Source organism: Lathyrus oleraceus, chromosome 5 (genome assembly GCF_024323335.1).
Source record: "Lathyrus oleraceus cultivar Zhongwan6 chromosome 5, CAAS_Psat_ZW6_1.0, whole genome shotgun sequence".
NCBI classification, from domain to species: domain Eukaryota; kingdom Viridiplantae; phylum Streptophyta; class Magnoliopsida; order Fabales; family Fabaceae; genus Lathyrus; species Lathyrus oleraceus.
In genome coordinates, this window is record NC_066583.1 from 629,708,689 (window position 1) to 629,724,165 (window position 15,477).

At 35.1% G+C, this 15,477-nt stretch overlaps 3 non-coding genes across 3 annotated transcripts; 1 reads left to right on the forward strand and 2 right to left on the reverse strand.

Moving 5' to 3' along the window:
• Positions 1–828: 828 nt before the first annotated feature.
• On the reverse strand, positions 829–900 carry TRNAH-GUG (transfer RNA histidin (anticodon GUG)). The gene has a single exon. It is a non-coding gene; the product is annotated as a tRNA-His (tRNA).
• A 9,253-nt stretch (positions 901–10,153) lies between these two features.
• Positions 10,154–10,260, forward strand: LOC127088834 (small nucleolar RNA R71). The gene has a single exon (XR_007790648.1). It is a non-coding gene; the product is annotated as a small nucleolar RNA R71 (small nucleolar RNA).
• A 4,884-nt stretch (positions 10,261–15,144) lies between these two features.
• On the reverse strand, positions 15,145–15,216 carry TRNAH-GUG (transfer RNA histidin (anticodon GUG)). The gene has a single exon. It is a non-coding gene; the product is annotated as a tRNA-His (tRNA).
• Between the last annotated feature and the right edge of the window lie 261 nt (positions 15,217–15,477).

Consider the following 15,477-nt stretch of genomic DNA (forward strand, 5'->3'; position numbering starts at 1 on the left):
AATAAAATGAATAAATAAATTATATCAAATGATTTCAAAATGAAATAAATATTTAATAAATAAATAAAATAATAAAAATTAATCCAAACAAAAAAATAAGAATTTAATTGATATACTCTAACAGTGTAAAGATTTTTTACACTATCAGTTAATCACAACCACATATTTATCTGAAAGGTTTGACTTTTATTTTAAACATTTAAAAAGTAATACAAACGGATGATTGTGATGCATTGACATTGTAAAACTTTTTACACTGGCAGTGCATAACAATTAATCTCAAAAAATAAACGCAACAAAAATTCATCCATATGAAAGAAATTCTAGTTAAAGAATTTTGTAATAATATTTAGAGATTTTTTTTATGTGTAAGTGTCTTGTATATTTTTGTGTGATTGAGAATGTTCTTATATTTCCCAAATTATTAAATTTAACATGCTTCTTCATTATTTTTACTCTTCCACAAATATGTCCATTAGAAAACTTGCATGATTTTCTAACAAATATTATGTATAAATAAAAAACATTATAATTACAATAAAAAATAAAATTCACATAATATTATAATTTCAATGGTTAATAATAAAACAATAAACAAACAAAATCAAACTAAAAAAAACTAAATATAAAAAACCGAGATAAAATAAAAAACGAGTTAAAAATTATTTTTTAATTTGACCGAGCTAAAGATATCTCCAATAAAATTATTTTATTTTATTTATGAATTAGTTAAAATTTGAGTTTTCACTTGTGGATTATTTGTGTAAAGCTCAAATAATCTATTGGTGTTTGCAACTTGTAAATTTGAGATATAAAAGAATATTGAATTGTGGCTGCTGGGATTCGAGCCCAGGTCTCCACGGCCACAACGTGGAATTCTTACCACTAAACTACAGCCACTTGATGTGGATGCAACTGAATATTACAATATATAACTAGTTTTAATAAATTGACTTTTTTATTATTCTTATGAAACGTTCTTATTTATTGATACAAAAAAACTCATAAAATTTAATTTATGTTATTGAGAATGTTCATATTGTTGAATTGTAATTCTTTGTGTCGAAGCAGGTCGTTCGATAAAACAAGGAAGTGTTGAACCACCTAGTGTGTTGAGTTGTGTTAGTGTGTCGAAGTGTCGAAGCATGTTGCTTCAAATAGGATTTCGACTTAGGTCTATTTTAGTAGTTTTAGCTATTTTGGGCTTTTATAGTTTTTGGTTTTGGCTTGAGGTCCAAGTTAACCTTAATCTATAAATAGAGGGAGTAACTCTTATTCTTGTAATGAAGTGAATATAGTATTTATAACACTGTAATTCAAAGTATTTTGCAGTTGCAAAGTGAATAAGAAGTTTTCCATAGTTTGTGGACAGAGAGAAACTCGGTAGAGTTTTAATTCTTCTTCTCCTTCATCGTTCTTTGTTTTCTTTCTTTTCCATTGTTCTTCTCTCTTCATTGTTATTGTGTGGGTGATAACAATCTTGTTCATCAAGATTGATTGAAATTATCCATAGGTTTTTATGGATTTCCAACATCTGGTATCAAGAGCTCTGGTTTAATCGATTCGTGGGAAGAAAATCACCATGGGAAGAAAATTTGTACGTCTAGTGCACGGTAAAACAACAGATGGGATGGCTACACCATGAACCATAAGCATATAACCTCCTTCTCTCCTCAAACGGCACAATTTCATGTCTCTCAGAAATTTTAGGTTAATTGTGCGAGGAGGTAAGCGGTCTAGGGTAGCCATCTCATTGTTCAGGTTAAGCGCCCGAGCAATAGATGTAATCAATCCACCAAAAGAAATCGGTCCCGCTTTATTCAAAGTTAAAGTCATATGAGCAAGCATGAACGGGAAGATTGGTTTGTCAACATAAAGCCCTCAATGAAGAACATGGTGAAATTTGCAAATGACAACACTCTAGCAGCTGAAGGTGTTGGTGATGTTCTGATTATGAGAAAAGATGGCAAGAGGTCAGTAATTTCAAATGTGTTGTACATATCAGGCATGAAGAGCAATTTTCTCAGCATAGGGCAGTTAGTAGAAAATAACCATAGAGTGTTGATCAAATACAAGATGATAAGAGCTCACTACTCAAATAGAAGGTTGATCTTGAAGGCTCCAATGTCTCAAAATAGAACCTTCAAGATTGAGCTTAGTGTGATAAAGCATAAATGCCTTGCAACAACAACCAACAAAGATGAATGGATATGGAATTATAGACTTTGCCATATCAATTTCAAAGACATCAGAGATTTGAAGAGAAGAAATATGGTTTCAGAATTACCAGAAATTGACATTCCAAACGAAGTGCGCGAACAATACGTGCAGCCGAAGTAGCATAAGAACAACTTCAGTAAGGATGCAGGAAGCAGGTCGAAAGCAATTCTTGAATTTATATACTCTGATGTATGTGGTCCTCTCTATGTGGATTCGATTGGAGGTAAAAATACTTTGTTACATTCATATATGATTTCAGTCGAAAACTGTGGTCTTACCCGATCAAGAAGAAAAGTGAAGTGATCGAGGTATTTACCAAGTTTAAATCTATGGTCGAAAGATAAGCGGTCTAGGGTAGCCATCTCATTGTTCAGGTTAAGCGTCCGAGCAATAGATGTAATCAATCCACCAAAAGAAATCGGTCCCGCTTTATTCAAAGTTAAAGTCATATGAGCAAGCATGAACGGGACCGAATTAATTCGTCTATTTGTGAGGCTTCCTTGTAAAAATAGAAGCTCTCTAGCATTAACCTTATTTGGATTCTCCCGGCCAAAAATAGTGCATGCCAACAGATATCTAAAAACTCTGATGGTCGGGTTATGGATAGTTGAGGCAAGAACTCCTTCAAAAGAGTTTATGGAAGTGTTTGATAAGCGCTCCCAGAAGGAAAATACCTCAACTGACCACTCTGAATCCAAAGGGGCCTCACAAATAGCACCGTCCCCATGAGGAATTCCTATCAAGCTGACTAGTTCGTCGGTACTGAATTCATATTCAACAGCAAATATTCTAAATCTGACAGTACCAACTGTGCTAGCAGTGTTAGGGTTGACAATATAAATTAAGGAACTCAAGAATTCAATTGTCAATCGCTCATAGGTGGGTTCTTTGTTGGAAAAGAAATTATGCAAACCTAAGTTATCTAATAAATGAAATATGCTATAATAGATACCTAAAGTGTAGAGACAATTTTCATCAACATACCTTGTCGGGAGGATCTCCCGATTTTGCAACCGTTCGATAATTTTTCTTTGTCTATCCCCCGGTTTCCCTCCTCGAAGAATGAATCCATTAAACTCCATTTGTGTAGCTCTTGAAAAGTGACAAAGAAGATGAAGTGGAATGTGAAAAGATTGGATTTTTACGAAATCCGACGGATGAAAATGGAAATGGAAATCGGAAAAATGATTTGTACGGTGTGGTGATTAGAAAGGTATGAGCTTTTTGTGGGTTCAAGGATGTTTTTCCAAGGTGAAAAAATGGGTTTGGAAGGTTGTAAGGTGTGAAAATGGTGAAGAAAGGGGTTCTGCCCCGACCTTTTACAGACGCTGTGGCGGGTGCCACAAGGCAAAATCTGGCTGGGCCGGATTTTGGTCTTTTGGCTTGGGCTTCTCTTTGTCTTTTGGCTTTGAGGGGTCCGAATAGCATTTGTCTTGTGATTTTCCTAGCATCATTGACTTGCATAATTTTATAAAAGTAAAAATAAAAATGAAAATGAAACAAAAATTAAATATTAGACTAATAAATAAATAAATAACTGAAAATAAAAAAAATGCAAATAAAAACAAACATAAGACATATATAGATAAAAGTAGAAATATCAATGTATAGACATAGTTTATATAATATTCCGAATGCGATAATATAAGATGAGTTATGTAAATATGAGAAATATATAAAAAAGGAGATAAAATAAGATGAAATGGTAAGATCATATAGTGGGGATGTCGTCTTCCTGAGAGGATCCACGGAGCATGGCTACCTCCTGCCTGAGCTCTACGATCTCCTGATATAGACAGTCGGCTTCAGTAGCATGGGTGAGATCAGACACTCCCATCTGTAAAGTGAGGTCAGCCACCTCCTGTCTAAGCTCTGCGATCTCTCTACGACACTCAGCAATCTGAGTGCGGATGTCGGGGGTCTGCAATGAAAGATTATTAGAGAAAATAGTGATCCTGGGAGATGGTGGTGTAGGCCTGTATTCAGCAATGAGTGGTGATCTCGGCTCCTCGACGGGCTCTCCCTGGCCCTCCAGAGCATAACTCCAATTCGCTGGATCATGCACACTGGTCATCATAGGATCTGGCAGTGTGAAATAATGGATAGCCTCGCTGTCGACCAGCAATCGGAACTGACATGGGTGGAAAGAGGCTCTCCTCATCAACTCTCTGGTCAAACAGAAGTCGATGTCCATGGTAGTGTATCCACAGTAGATCCGGAGATGTGACAGCTTGCGAGACAGACCTAAAGCGACAACAATCTGTGTGATGATTCCGCCCACATGGATGACTCCTTCGGTAGATCTGGAGATACCGCTGAGACTATATAACAAAAAGTTTCCACATGCTACTGGGCGAGACTGTGATGCACAAAATAGTAGGAAGATCTCCTCTTCACTCAGTAATGTCTCTGCATCCGGCCTTCCCAGGAAGGAATGTGCCAATATCATTTGAAAGTATCTAAAGGCGGGGTTATGTATAACATGAGACAGCTGCGTAGATGGATCCTGGCTTCCGCCACCTGATATATCACTCCAAAACTTCTCAACCTCCTTACCTAGAAAATATCCCATGGGTGTCTCTAGGATAGCATCAGGAGTGGTCTGGAAGCCCAATAGGTCGCCGAACTCTTTCTGGCTGAAAGAGTACTCAACTCCAAAGAGCCTGAAAGCAGCATACCCATCTGGTCCAAAGTGTGGGTCATAGTCGAATGAACTCAGGAACTCCAATGTCAGGTTCCTGTAGGTGTTACTCAAGTCATCAGCAAACTCGTCCCAGTGAAGCTGGTGGCTAAGGAATCGGATACTCGGCTCGATACCCAGTGCCTCCATATAGTGTTGATCAGGATAACGTGTGGGTTCCATAGGGCGCTGATAGAGAGCGATGTAGCGCTCTCTCTGAGCATTATCTCTATAGGCCACGTGCATATCATCGAAATCTTGCATCCTGTAAAGGTTAAGAAAGTGATCCTGAAAATGCAAACCATTCAAATTTTAGTCTCAATGCAAAATATGATAAAATAAAATAAAAATAAAATTAAATAAATGCGAAAAAGTAAAATGAAAGAAAGACCATGGGTTCCTCCCACGCAGCGCTTGTTTAACGTCATTAGCTTGACGATTAGAATTTATACATCTGTAGTGGTAGGGATTGGTGGATCAATCAGAGTGTGGCTTGAGTAGTATGCTGGAATGTCTCCTCCTTCGTAGAGCTTCAGTCTTTGTCCATTCACAATGAATGGACTACAGGTTTCGTTCTTGATTTCTACGGCTCTGGATCTCAGAATCTTTGATACTTCGAAAGGACCAGTCCATCTTGAACGTAGCTTTCCAGGGAAGAGTCGTAACCTAGAGTTGAAAAGGAGAACAGGATCGCCTATATTGAAGTTTTTCTTTACTATTCTTTTGTCGTGATAGGCTTTTGTTCTTTCTTTATATATTTTTGCATTCTCGTAGGCAGATTGCCTAAGTTCTTCTAGTTTATGAATGTCTAGGGTACGCTTTTCTCCAGCGGCTAGGTAGTCTAAATTCAAAGTTTTAATGGCCCAATAGGCCTTATGCTCTAATTCGAACGGTAAGTGACAGGATTTTCCATAAACTAGTTGATAAGGAGTAGTTCCTATAGGGGTTTTGAAAGCGGTTATGTAGGCCCATAATGCTTCTTGAAGCTTCTGAGACCAGTCTCTCCTAGAAATAGAAACAGTTTTCTCTAGGATTTGTTTTATCTCCCTATTAGATACTTCTACTTGGCCACTAGTCTGTGGGTGGTATGGTGTTGCTACTCTATGTCTAACTCCATATTTTCTTAAAATTTTGTCAAATATTCTCGATATGAAGTGTGATCCTCCACCGCTTATGACTAAACGTGGTGTTCCAAATCTAGGGAATATATAGTTTTTAAATAGTTTGATTACAACCCTAGTGTCGTTTGTGGGTGCAACTATAGCTTCATTCCACTTAGGCACATAGTCTACAGCTACTAAGATATACCTGTTTCCTAAGGATGGTGGGAAAGGTCCCATGAAATCTATACCCCATACGTCAAAGAGTTCTACTTCCTGAATGTTTCTTAGAGGCATTTCATCACGCCTTGAAATGTTTCCAGTGCGTTGGCATCTATCACATTTGACAATGCAAGCATAGACATCACGCCACATGGTAGGCCAGAATAGGCCAACTTGAAGAATCTTGGCGTATGTCTTAGAGGTGCTCGCATGTCCACCATAGGGTGCAGAATGGCAATGCTCGATAATACTATTTACCTCTTCTTCTGGAACGCAACGGCGAAAAATGCCATCTTTACCCCTTTTGAAAAGGAGCGGTTCATCCCAATAGAAGTTTCTCACATCGTGGAAGAATTTCTTCTTGCGGTGGTAGTCAAGATCAGGGGGTACTATATCAGCAGCTAGGTAATTAACGAAGTCTGCATACCAGGGTACGTTACTTATTTCTAAGGAGTTTTGGGGGTGCTCATTAGGACTTAGGTTATCATCTTAAATGGTTTCTACTCTAGCTATCAGTCTATCATAGGCGAAATCATCATTTATGGGTACTAGTTCTGGTTTTAGATGTTCTATCCTAGAAAGGTGATCGACTACTACATTTTCAGTGCCTTTTTTATCTCTTATGTCTAAATCAAACTCTTGTAGTAATAGAATCCATCGGAGTAACCTGGGCTTGGCATCTTTTTTACTTAATAGGTAACGAATGACAGCATGATCGGTGTAAACTATAATTTTTACTCCTACTAGATAAGATCTAAATTTGTCTATAGCGAAAACTACAGCGAGTAATTCTTTTTCAGTTGTTGCGTAGTTAAGTTGGGCAGCATCTAGGGTTCTACTGGCATAATAAATGGCATGTAATTTTTTATCTTTCCTTTGTCCTAGAACGACTCCAACTGCATAATCACTAGCATCGCACATTATCTCAAAAGGTTCTGACCAATCAGGTGGTTTCATAATGGGTGCTGAGATTAATGCTTGCTTTAAAAGATTAAATGCGTCATTACATTTTTCGTCAAAAATGAATTCAGCATCTTTCATTAAAAGTCCAGTTAAAGGTTTAGTTATTTTGGAGAAGTCCTTAATAAAACGCCGGTAGAATCCAGCGTGTCCAAGAAAGCTTCGGACTTCTCTGATGGTTTTTGGTGGTTTTAGGTTTTCTATAACTTCTATTTTAGCTTTATCTACCTCTATACCTTTTTCGGAGACTATATGTCCTAAAACTATTCCTTCGGTTACCATGAAATGACATTTTTCCCAGTTTAGCACGAGGTTCACCTCCATGCATCTCTCTAGGATTTTCTCAAGGTTAGCAAGACAATTGTGGAAACCAAATCCGCAAACCGAGAAATCATCCATAAACACTTCCATGATACCATCTAGGTAATCTGCAAAGATTGACATCATGCAGCGTTGGAAAGTAGCTGGGGCATTACAGAGGCCGAGTGGCATTCATCTGTAGGTAAAAGTTCCATAAGGGTATGTAAAGGTAGTTTTTTCTTGATCTTCGGGGTGGATAGGTATTTGGAAGAATCCAGAGTATCCAGCTAGATAACAGAAGTAAGAGTGTCTGGCTAGACGCTCCAACATTTGGTCTATAAATGGTAAAGGGAAATGATCCTTCCTAGTTGCTTTATTTAATTTTCTATAATCTATACACATCCGCCATCCTCCTTCTAAACGTTTTGCTACATGTTCGCCTTTATCATTTTGCACGACTGTGATGCCTCCCTTTTTAGGTACTACATGCACAGGGCTCACCCACTTACTATCCGAGATCTGGTAGATTATACTTGCCTCAAGTAACTTAAGAACTTCCTTTTTAACAACATCACTCATTATCGGGTTTATTCTTCTCTGATGTTCCCTGGAGGGTTTTGAATCTTCTTCGAGCGAAATCCGATGCATGCATACGGATGGGCTTATACCTTTCAGGTCAGAGATATTATATCCTAAGGCTGAGGGATATCTTCGTAAAACGTCTAAAAGTTGGTTCGTTTCCTCTTGGCTCAAGGTAGCACTAACTATAACTGGACGACTCATCTCTTTATCGAGGAACTCATATCTTAGGTTCTTAGGCAGTTCCTTAAGTTCTAAGGTTGGTTTCTTAGGGCATGGCATAGGATCTGGAGTAAGGGATAAACATTCATAAAGGTTATCATCGATGTAGGGTTTCTTAAGGTCATCTTCTTCCCTTATGAGAGTTGATGGTAACTTAATTGTTTTTATAATTTCTTTTTGTTCTAATTCTCTAACACATTCATCAATGATATCTAAGGCATAACACGAGTCTCCTATCACAGGTTCCATAAGAAATTTCGAAAGTATAAATTCTATTTTCTCGTCACCTATCTCAAATGTCAACTTTCCTTTCTTGACATCTATTATGGCTCCTGCAGTTGATAAGAATGGTCTACCTAGAAGGATTAGTATATCATTGTCCTCTTTGATGTCCATGACAACAAAATCAGTAGGGATAAATAATTGACCTATCCTAACAGGGACATCTTCTAAAATGCCAATCGGATATTTAACAGATCTATCGGCTAACTGAAGTGACATCTTAGTGGGCTGTAATTCTCCTAAGTTTAACCTCTCACAAACTGCTAAAGGTATTAGGCTCACACTAGCTCCTAAGTCTAGAAAAGCTTTTTCGATGACATGATTACCCAAAAAGCAAGGAATGGAGAAATTTCCAGGATCTTTATCTTTCTTCGCTAATTTGTCCTCGAAAATAGCATTACATTCCAAAGGCTTCGGATCGTCAAGTCTACGTTTGTTGGTAAGGATGTCTTTGAGAAACTTTGCATAAGAAGGTATTTGGGTGATGGCTTCTGTGAAAGGGATTTCTACATGAAGTTTTTCTATAACTTTAATAAATTTTTGATACTGTTTATTGATCTGGGTTTGTTTGAGTCTTTGCGGATATGGTATAGGTGGTTTATATGGCAGGGGCGGTATGTAAGTTTTGTCTTTAGGTTCTTCTCCTTTTTCTTGACCTTCCTGGTTTCCAGGTTCCTCTAGTTCCTTTACTTCGTCTGTGAGTTCGGTACATTCCTTAGAAGTTTTGGGTTCACTCAATCTAGGGTTTGGTGGCTCATCATAAGCGTTCCCACTTCGTAGGGTAATGGCATTGGCTTGTCCTCTTGGATTTTGTTGAGGTTGTCCAGGGAATTGTCCTCCAGGTGTAGTCTGAGGGGCTTGGTTTAAAGCTACCTGAGATATCTGGGTTTCAAGCATCTTGGTATGAGTAACTATTTGGTCAACCTTGGTTCCTAACTGAGTAATCAATTCGTTAACATGAATGTTTTGGTTCATGAATTCCTTGTTTTGTTGGGTTTGAGCGGTGATAAAATTTTCCATAATTTTATCAAGGCTCGGCTTTGATGGTACAGGTTGCATAGGTTGATTTGATATAGGGGCTTGATAACTAGATCTCGGAGGTGCATTATTTTGAATAGGGTTATTGTTTTTATAGGAGAAGTTCGGATGATTCCTCCATCCAGGGTTATAAGTATTCGAATATGGGTTCCCTTGGGTGTAGTTCACTTGCTCAGAGTGTGTTTCGTTTAATAGACTGCATTCTGCAGATTGGTGTCCTTTGGTTCCACATATCTCACAATCCGACGAAACTGCGACTACAGTATTCGGGTTTATGCACATATGCTCGACCTTAAGGGCTAATGCGTCCATTTTAGCTTGCATCATGTCTATAGAGCTTAGTTCATGCATTCCTCCTTGGGCTTCCTTCTTCTCAACTGTCGCTCGTTCGACTCCCCATGATTGATGGTTTTGAGCCATATCTTCTATGAGGGCACTAGCTTCAGGATAAGGTTTGTTCATCAGCGCACCGCCTGCGGCAGCGTCGATGGTCATCTTCGTGTTATAGTGAAGTCCATTATAGAAGGTTTGAATGATTAACCAATTTTCTAAACCATGATGTGGGCATGCTCGTAACAACTCTTTATATCTCTCCCAAGCTTCGAACAATGATTCTCCTTGGTTTTGGGTAAATCTAGTTATATGGTTTCGAAGAACGGCGGTCTTACTCGGGGGAAAATATCTAGCAAGAAATACTCTTCTAAGGTTGTCCCAAGTCGTAATGGAATTGGGTGGAAGGGAATCTAACCATGATAGGGCTTTATCTCTGAGGGAAAAAGGGAATAATCTTAAACGTATTGCCTCAGGAGAAGCTCCATTGGTTTTAAAAGTGTCTGCTAATTGAAGAAATATTTTTAAATGTTGGTTTGGGTTCTCAGTAACGAGACCTGCGAATTGTCTCTGTTGCACTAGTTGCAACAGGGATGGTTTAAGTTCAAAATTATTAGTTGGGATAGTTGGGTTTACTATACTAGAACTAGGTTCTTCATTAGATGGTTGAGCGAAATCTTTAAGAGGTCTTTGGTTTTGATCTTCGGCCATAACTCTCTTAATTCTATGAAAGAATAAACGTGCACGAGCGTAACGTTCAGGTTCCGCCAGAGGGTATACTAAGCTTAAACTTCCGGTGTTGCGAGTTCTTCGCATTGACCGGTGGGAAATAGCCTAAGTTTAAACGATATAACAACAGGGAAATGAAATTTGACGAAATTGGTCCCCGGCAACGGTGCCAAAAACTTGATGCGGTGTTTCGCAAGTATACGAACGCGTCAGAGTAATATAAAAGATTGTCGAATCCATAGAGACCAAGTGTCAATCTATCGTTATCTATTGTTATGGTGTTTATCAAAGGCAATCAAATTAGGTGTTTTTGGAGTGTGCAATGAAAAGTAAAGTGTCGAATAAAGATTAATTAATAAAGACAGGGTCGAATGTAATTCATGTAATCAACTAATAATCAAAGTACTTGTTAATAGAATTACTTATGGGCAGTGTTTCCTACTTTGAAAAGAACTAATTTAACAGGAACTGTCACTTTCGCGTATTTAGAACCGAGTTGTACTCCCTAATCAAACCCTCTTATTGTCACTTATAAAAAGGCGCGCATTGCGTTAGAGTAGTAAACCTATTTTTAAGAAATATAGTATCTTGACTAAGTTGAAAAGTATTATAACCTGGATTTCTTAACCAAAAGAGGTTCTCACAAACCAGACTCTAAACTTATAAACGCGTCCGAAAATAGTTTTAAAATCTCTTTTCTTCTTAAGTTAAAAACTCCTAATGAACTAAACAAAGCGCTTTCGCTGTTTTTGAAATAGTTAAAAACAATTAAGTTTAAAAAGACGTTGGACGACTTTCGATCTTACCCAACGGAATTGAAGTGCGGGAAAACTTAAGTTGAAAGTTAAAACAACCCTTAAGTGTTTCTATGAACAATTATACGGATTATCAGTTCAATTACGATCCTTACATTCTAACCTTATAGATTTAGTTAGACATGGTAAAGTAAAAGTGCATTAATTTAAATAAAAGTAGTGCGAGTGCGGAAAGTAAATAAAAGTAGTGCGAGTGCAAGAAATAAATAAAGTAAAGCGAGTGCGGGAAATAAATAATTTAAAGTGAGTGCGAGAAAATAAATAATTTAAAGCGAGTGCGAGAAAATAAACAAAGTAAAGCGAGTGTGAGGAAATAAACGAAAGTAAAGCGAGTGCGAGAAAATAAATAAGATAAAGACAAGTAATAAAAACCTGCTCCAATCGGAGGGTTGAATAAATTAAATTGCAAAGCGGAAATGAAAATGGCAGCAGGATTAACTTCCTTCCAAAGTGCTCCAAACTCGATTAGAGACTCTATCACAGACTTGATTACACAATTGTGGTAACACCCCAATGCGAAGCGATTACCACTTTATAATTCTGAATATATGCCTAAGTGAAACAAAGTTGCTCTGAGTTTGCCTCTGCTCTAAGTTTGGATGATTGTAAAAGTGATTTCGAGTTTCTATTTATAAGCAAGTAAAAAGATGGAAATGACAAGGATGCCCTTCAACTTGAAAATGGGAGGGAAAACTTTTCCTCTTATGGCGCCCGCCACAAGGCCATGGCGCCCGCCACAAGGCCAATCTGAGGCGCCTTAGTGGAAGTAGTGGGGAACGTGGCAGTTGAGGGAAGTTGAGCTTGGACACGTCATGGCAGGGTCTATGGCGCCAGCCATGGGGTAGGCCACAAGTACAAAATGCTGAATTTTAGGGTTTTTAGTTCTTTTTCACTCCTTTTCTCGATCGGGGCTCCGATGAAAGTAAAAACCTAAAAACAAAGGAAAACATAGCAATAACACAACAAAATAACAATAAAACAACTAGAATGCATGTGAAATCGGAGTCGAAAATACGGTAAATTTCAGTGTTATCACCCACAAACTGTGGAAAACTTATTATTCACTTTGCAATTGCAAAATACTATGAATACAATGTTATGAATGCTCTATTCACTTCATTACAAGAATAAAGTTTACTCCATCTATTTATAAATTTAGGTTAACTTGAACCCCAAGCCAAAACCCAAAACTATAAAAGCCCAAAATAGTTACTACTAAAATTAGGCCTAAGTCAAAATCCTGTGATAAGCAACATGCTTTGACACTTCGACACACTAGCACAACTCAACACACTAGGTAGTTTGGCACTTCCTTGTTTTGTCGAGCAACCTGCTTCGACATAAGGAATTACAATCCAACAAAACATACCTTGCTTGGATAGCTCATTGACACTTCTCGGATTCCTTAATAATAATTTTGATTAAATAATTAGGTTTAATTATTATTTTGATCTCCTATTTTTACTTATTCACAAAGTTGATCATTCTATTTTAAATTTAAACAATTTTGGTCTCCATCTCATACTTTTGCATTTAAAATTAACGATGTTTTCATTTTTTAAATTAAAAGTTTCTTGTGAAACATGACAAATCATTGTATATAAGTATATTGTGGAACTTTATAGATATCAATATAAGTTAAAAAACGAACATCTCATTGATTTTCTATGAAAAACGTGAGAGGGGTACCAAAACAGTTTGAATTTAAATTAGGGAGACTAATTTGTGAATTGTGTAAAATTGGGGGGTCAAAACTATAATTTAGCCAATTAATTATTTGTTCGACAACAACTATGGTAATCCAAACCGAATCGGACCGACCGGTTCATCTAGGAACTAAAACCCTAACTAGATTGTTTGGACCTAAAAACTAGGATTTAAACTGGAAAACTGATTGAAAATCGGTCGAAAACTAAAAAACTGAGAGTTTAGACGACTTTTAAGATCATATCAGATTTTACTTTTGATTTATAAAATATATGATGAAAGGTTTCATTTTGAATCAAAATGTTAATTGATTTAATTTTCCCATTTATTCTCTAATCATTGTTTTACACAATAAGGTAGAAAAACCAAATAAAATATTTAAAGTAAAAATTAATTTTATATAATAATACATAATACTCGTAAATTATCAATTCATTATTATAATAATAATAATAATAATAATAATAATAATTATTATTATTATTATTATTATTATTATTATTATTATAATATTTAAGTGATAATCTTGCGGCTACCTGACTATAATCAATTACTTTTACATTTAAAATTTTGCTTAACTTTTTATGTAAAAATTAAAATTAATTATTTTATTATAAAATAATATTTCTTTGTTAAATACGAAAAATGAAGAGATTCTAAACATTTTAAATATTTTTGTATCATTTTATTTATTGATAATTTTTTTAATATTTACTAATAATAAAATATAAAACTAAAATATATAAAAGACTATTAAAATTAAACAAACTATTAAGTAGTATTAAAATCATCAAGTAACTTTTTTATATCATTTTAAATATATAACTATTCATTCTTGTGCATGATTATTCTTATTTAATAAAAATATTTATTTATTTATAACCTGTTTAATAAAAATAAAAACAATAGATCAAGTCATAAATAATAGCGTGTTATATTTTATTATAAAAATTTAATAATGAATTAGTTGATCATATGATAAACTTTTAAACATTTGATAATGACCTATAAATAATATCTAAAATTTATAATTAATAAATGAAATAAAATTATAAGGATGAAGAAATATGATTTTGTATTGGAAATTTAATTATTAAAATAAGATTATATAAATCGGTTTCAATAAAAAATAAAATAAAATGAATAAATAAATTATATCAAATGATTTCAAAATGAAATAAATATTTAATAAATAAATAAAATAATAAAAATTAATCCAAACAAAAAAATAAGAATTTAATTGATATACTCTAACAGTGTAAAGATTTTTTACACTATCAGTTAATCACAACCACATATTTATCTGAAAGGTTTGACTTTTATTTTAAACATTTAAAAAGTAATACAAACGGATGATTGTGATGCATTGACATTGTAAAACTTTTTACACTGGCAGTGCATAACAATTAATCTCAAAAAATAAACGCAACAAAAATTCATCCATATGAAAGAAATTCTAGTTAAAGAATTTTGTAATAATATTTAGAGATTTTTTTTATGTGTAAGTGTCTTGTATATTTTTGTGTGATTGAGAATGTTCTTATATTTCCCAAATTATTAAATTTAACATGCTTCTTCATTATTTTTACTCTTCCACAAATATGTCCATTAGAAAACTTGCATGATTTTCTAACAAATATTATGTATAAATAAAAAACATTATAATTACAATAAAAAATAAAATTCACATAATATTATAATTTCAATGGTTAATAATAAAACAATAAACAAACAAAATCAAACTAAAAAAACTAAATATAAAAAACCGAGATAAAATAAAAAACGAGTTAAAAATTATTTTTTAATTTGACCGAGCTAAAGATATCTCCAATAAAATTATTTTATTTTATTTATGAATTAGTTAAAATTTGAGTTTTCACTTGTGGATTATTTGTGTAAAGCTCAAATAATCTATTGGTGTTTGCAACTTGTAAATTTGAGATATAAAAGAATATTGAATTGTGGCTGCTGGGATTCGAGCCCAGGTCTCCACGGCCACAACGTGGAATTCTTACCACTAAACTACAGCCACTTGATGTGGATGCAACTGAATATTACAATATATAACTAGTTTTAATAAATTGACTTTTTTATTATTCTTATGAAACGTTCTTATTTATTGATACAAAAAAACTCATAAAATTTAATTTATGTTATTGAGAATGTTCATATTGTTGAATTGTAATTCTTTGTGTCGAAGCAGGTCGTTCGATAAAACAAGGAAGTGTCGAACCACCTAGTGTGTTGAGTTGTGTTAGTGTGTCGAAGTGTCGAAGCATGTTGCTTCAAATAG